The sequence below is a fragment of the Hemiscyllium ocellatum genome, chromosome 34, assembly GCF_020745735.1.
Source record: "Hemiscyllium ocellatum isolate sHemOce1 chromosome 34, sHemOce1.pat.X.cur, whole genome shotgun sequence".
NCBI lineage: Eukaryota > Metazoa > Chordata > Chondrichthyes > Orectolobiformes > Hemiscylliidae > Hemiscyllium > Hemiscyllium ocellatum.
In genome coordinates this window covers 1,825,829-1,831,741 of record NC_083434.1, presented here as the reverse complement: position 1 = coordinate 1,831,741, position 5,913 = coordinate 1,825,829, and the positions used below count along the sequence as shown (strand labels likewise).

General features: G+C 40.8%; 1 long non-coding RNA gene across 1 annotated transcript; it reads left to right on the top strand.

Annotated features, from left to right (window-relative positions):
- Nucleotides 1–1,105: 1,105 nt before the first annotated feature.
- Nucleotides 1,106–5,703, top strand: LOC132832231 (uncharacterized). The gene is made up of 3 exons (XR_009646905.1): nt 1,106–1,189; nt 1,279–1,303; nt 5,651–5,703. It is a non-coding gene; the product is annotated as an uncharacterized LOC132832231 (long non-coding RNA).
- Nucleotides 5,704–5,913: the final 210 nt, after the last annotated feature.

The following is a 5,913-nucleotide window of genomic DNA, read 5'->3' as shown; positions in this document are numbered from 1 at the left end:
TATGGATACCTGCCGAATTTGTTGTAGCTGGAATTCCTTGTTGTCTGAAAGGAAGAGAGGAAGTTTCCTGTTTGAATGTCGAATGAGCCAACTCAAAAGTGGAACTCCAGAGGTAGGAGAACTCTCTAGCGTGAGGCAGTGATGCAGAGCATCATCAATAATGTGCACATTGCAGTGCATGGCCCAGTGTAGGTCTTGGGTTGTGGCAAAACCAGCTGTCTGAGCAGGGTTTTACATCATGGTGGTAGCTTTAAATATTGACTGGATTTGAAAAATGAAGGGTGAAACTTCAGTTGGAATCAGAGTACAAACTAGAGTCCGTCACTAAGGAATGAGTTGCTTCTGTGGCAATGTGTTTTGGGAAATACATTGTCAGAGCTAAAACAGAAGTATTAATGGTAAAAATGAAAGATTAGAGCAGTTGTAGAGTAATAGCAGAACAACTTCAATGTAGGAATAGGGAAGAAACTGCTGTCCTTATCATCTAGTCTGGCCCATATGTGACTCCAGACCCACAGCAAAATAGTTGACTTTTCGTTGCCTTTTGAACAATTAGAGATGAACAATGAATGCTGGACTAGACAGTAACACCCACAAACACATGAATGAGAGTTTCATTTCAAAGCGTTCTAAAAGCAAAAGCTTATAGATGTTGGAAATCTAGGGGGTGGAGGAATGTGCGGGGAAACAAAATTGTTGGACAAAGTCAGCAAGTATGGCAGCAATTTGAGTCAGATTATATCGAATTGAGCATTTTGGCTGAATTATCAGCCTATATTTTTCATCTCAAAAGAACTGAGATTAATTCTCCAAATACTTCTGGGATGGTCAACCAAAAACATTTTAAATTTTTTTACAAATACTGCATGTATATACACAAAGTATGATAGTAAGTTGCTAATTAAGAATGAATCACCTAAGGACTACTTTGTAAAAAGTATTTCACATTATGTAGAAATGATCAAAGGCCCAATCTATGCCTCCTTACTGATAACTGCAGCTAAATGTACCCAGAATTGTTTTTTGCTTTGAGAATAATTACCAGGAAATAAAATATTTTGGAACCGAATTTTATTTGTTTTACATGCTCCTCTGGTTTGAACGAGCAACTGAATTTATGAAAACTACAGAACTAAAATCTAGCGAAGCACTTATGACTCTTATTGAAGACATGTTTGATGCTGTTTTGGTAGGTATGATTCTGTTGCTAACAATTCAGTTTTCTGTATTACATCTTGAAATTTGTGCAATCATTGCATTTTCTTTTTGGTTTCTCAGGCAATATGCAAATGCAGTAGTGAAGGTAAGATTGCTACTCATCAGATCAAAATTATTTACTTACAGAAGTAATGCAAACAGTCTGAAATATCAATAGACAATACTGAAAGTGCTCTGATTTATAGCATCTGGGAAGAGTAAGCGTTAATTTTTCAGGAGAAGTCTTGTTTTGGAAACCATGAAGTCAATGTGAAACATCAATTCTGTCTGCAATGCTGAAAGATCTGTTGAGTATTTTCAGGCTTTTTTTTGGGTCATTTACTTGGTTTATGGCAATCTATATCAGAACCACTTAAGGCATTTTAGCATTCTATTGTATGAAATGTATCCCTGTGATGGAAAAGAGCTAAAATTTCAGAAAATGTATTTGATTTATTCTTTTATGTTGGGCTTGAATATTGTCATATACTTGAAATACATTTTACCAGCCTTAGTCCAGTGCTTATCAGTCTTCTAATGCAGAAAGATGTTGACTCTAATTTTTCTATTGTGAGCAAATAATCCAAATTAGCACTTTGGAGTACAGTTTTAAAGGAGTATTCCTGTACTGCATCGCCTTTTGGATGAGGTGTTAAAGTTTTGATCCCATTGCCTGCAAAAGGATTCATAAAAAAATCATGGGATTTCCTCGAAAATGTAGCATGCAGTGGACATCACAATGAACTAATCATTTGTTTCCTTCACATTTTCATATAGGAAGCTCCTAGGTCCAAATTGCCAATCAGCATGTCTGCATAACAGCACCACATCAAAATTGTTTTTAGTTACAAATTGCTTTAGGATATCCTGAGACTGTTTGACAAAGCTATATAAATGTTTTAAATATATAAAATGCAACAAGATCAAGACAATATCTAGGCTTGAGCTGACAAATGGCAAGTAACATTCATGTCAGACAAATGCCAGGTTATGACCATCACCAATTAGACTCCATCTAAACACTGGTCCTTGACATTGAATGGTGTCATCACTGAATCGCTGCAAATGTGTTGCTGGTCAAAGCACAGCAGGCCAGGCAGCATCTCCGGAATAGAGAATTCGACGTTTCGAGCATAAGCCCTTCATCAGGAATGAATTGCCCCATACTTCTCTATCAATATTTTGGGTGTTATCATGGACCAGAAACTCAACTCAACTCAACTCACCATATAGAGGCTGATGGGTGACCTTTACAGAGGTTTATACAATCATAAGGGGTGTGGATAGGATAAATAGACAAAGTCTTTTTCCTGGGGTGGGGGAGAGAACGAGAGGGAAAGATATAAAAGGGGCGATGTTTTTGTGCGGAGGGTTGTTCATGTATGGAATGAGCTGCCAGAGGAAGTGGTGGAGGCTGGTATAATTGCAACATTTAAAAGGCAATTGGATGGGTATATGAATAGGAAGGGTTTGAAGGTATATGGGCCAAGTGCTGGCAGGTGGGACTAGATTGGGTTGGGATATTCAAAGTTTGAGAAGATTTGTAGCTTGCATGCTTGTTGTTGTCGTTCTGTTCGTCAAGCTGGGAATTTGTGTTGCAGACGTTTCATCCCCTGTCTAGGTGACATCCTCAGTGCTTGGGAGCCTCCTGTGAAGTGCTTCTGTAATCTTTCCTCCGGCATTTATAGTGATTTGTATCTGCCGCTTCCGGTTGTCAGTTCCAGCTGTCCGCTGCAGTGGCCGGTATATTGGGTCCAGGTCGATGTGCTTATTGATTGAATCTGTGGATGAGTGCCATGCATCTAGGAATTCCCTGGCTGTTCTCTGTTTGGCTTGTCCTATAATAGCCACAAAGGTATACAGGAAAGCCACACACACAGCCCAAGTCCTGAACTACGAAAGCAACCACCCCAACACACACAAAAGAAGTTGCATCAAGACACCGTTCAAAAGGGCCACAACACACTGCAGTACACCAGAACTGCAAAAAGAGGAAGAAGAACACCTATACAATGTATTCGCCAAAAACGGATACCCGCGCAATTTCATCGACAGATGCCTTCGAGAAAGACAACGGAACGAGGACATGCCGCAACCCAAAGGACTAGCCATACTACCACACGCCAAGAGCATTTCTGAACTGACAGCCAGACTACTGCGACCACTAGGACTCACAACAGCACACAAACCAACAGCCACTCTTGGACAACAACTCACCAGGACGAAGGACCCGATACCCAGCATGAGAAAAACCAATGTCGTGTACAAATCCCATGCAAGGACTGCACAAAACACTACATAGGACAAACAGGAAGATAGCTAATGATGCGCATCCATGAACACCAACTTGCCACGAAACGACACGACCAGCTATCCTTAGTAGCCACACACGCGGATGACAAGCAGCAGGAATTCGACTGGGACAACACTACTATTATAGGACTAGCCAAACAGAACAGCCAGGGAATTCCTAGACGCATGGCATTCATCCACAGATACAATCAATAAGCACATCGACCTGGACCCAATATACTGGCCACTGCAGCGGACAGCTGGAACTGACAACAGGAAGCGGCAGATACAAATCACTATAAATGCCGGAGGAAACATCACAGAAGCGCTTCACAGGAGGCTCCCAAGCACTGAGGATGTCACCTAGACAGGGGACGAAACGTCTGCAACACAAACTCCCAGCTCAGCGAACGGAACGGCAACAACAAGCATGCAAGCTACAAATCTTCTCAAACTTTGAATATCCCAACCCAACAAAAACTTCCAGCTGGCTCCCAAGCACCGAGGATGTCATCTAGACAGGGGATGAAACGTCTGCAATACAAATTCCCATCTTGGCGAACAGAACCACAACTAGGTTGGGATATCTGGTTAGCATGGATGAGTTGGACCGAAGGGTCTGTTCCTGTGCTGTACATCGGACTCTATATAAACACTGTGGATACAACAGCAGGTCCAATGCTTGGAATACTGTGGTGAGTAACTCACCACCTGCCTCCCCAAAGCCTGTCCACTGCAAGGCACAAGTCAGGAGTGTGATGGAATACTCCCCACTTGCCTGGATGAGTGCAGCTCGAGCAACATTCGAACCTTGACACCATCCAGGGCAAAGAAGCCTGCTTGATTGGCATGATTTGGAGATACCAGTGTTGGACTGGGGTGTACAAAGTTAAAAATCTCACAACACCAGGTTATAGTCCAACAGGTTTAATTGGAAGAACTAGCTTTCGGAGTGTCGCTCCTTCAGGTGGTTGTGGAGTACCACTATCACCTGATGAAGGAACGATGCTTCGAAAGCTAGTGTGCTTCCAATTAAACCTGTTGGACTATAACCTGGTGTTGTGTGATTTTTAACTTTGCATGATTAGCATTATATCACAAGCATCCACTTCCGGCACTTAGTAGCAGCAGTGTGTATTATCTGCAAGATGTACTGCAGAAACTTACCAAAGAGTCTCAGACAGCACCTTTCATACCTATGTTCACTTCCATCTAGAAGGACAAGGGCAGCCGTAAGTTTCCCTCCAAATGATTCACCATCCTGATTTGGAAGACTATTACCGTTCCTTCACTGCCACTGGGTCAAAATCTTGGAATTCCCTCTCAAATGACATTGTGGCTCAACTCTCAGAAAATGGGACTGTAACAGTTCAAGATGGCAGCTCCCCACCACCTTCTCAAGGGCAACTAGGGATGGGCAATAAATGCAAGCCAACAATTTTTTAAAAGGTTGCCTTTTATAATTACAAGTCTCCTGCTTGAAACACAACATAAATCTGTACCACTTTTGCAATGGAGTTTGCATCATGTGAACTGTTTGCATCTGTTGGTACTGAGATACATTTTGCACAGCTAATTTTTGTTGCATGCTTTCTACACTTGTGTAATGCTTCAATAACTTATTTCCTAATCTAACAAAGCTTGCTGTCCAACCTTTATTGAAAAGTAATTGCGTTGTTTTATAGAAGAATGTTTTTTCTTAACAACTTCTCATTTTACTTGAGGTTCAAAGTAAAATAAAAGGAGTGCTCCACAAATCTAGCTTTCTGCTGTGTGGGATAGATTTTTATCTGAGTGGAGATGTTGTTATTTTTTGGTGTTTTAAAGCAGACAGTATGTCTGACACTAGTGAAGATAGTGATGTTTACCTAAGATGGTTGAATGTCAACTAAACTGTTCATCTTGTTCCTATCTGTCAACACTGAAGTCACTGTCATGATCAGGCAGGCAAAATTGCCAGAGATTTGGTGACAAAATATTGGATGGGAATACTGTGGATTTTGGTCAGTAAATGAATGCTACAATGATTGGGTAAAATTGCTGTGTATGACCATGACACATGAGCTTTGATAATTGAAACTTTCTCCAATGTACAGATAACTAGAAATTGGAAGTGACACTTAAAACTTTGGCAACTTGTTACTTGCTTTTGTTCTAATAGGCAGGACTCAACTGATGGACACATTTGTGTTGCAATTAGGACATGGGGTGACCGATTTTCGTCTTAAAATTTCTGTACGCCTAGAGGTAGGTATCATATCTTTCATGTAATTATTTTCCCATAAACTATGAAGCAAATAACTTTTTTTTTGTTTCTCTGTAACCCTATTTAGGCCATAAGAACATTTAACTCCATGCTTGACTTAATCTCCCGTGAAGGGAAAATAAAATTTCACTTATCTGAGGAAGCAAAAAGTCTAATGT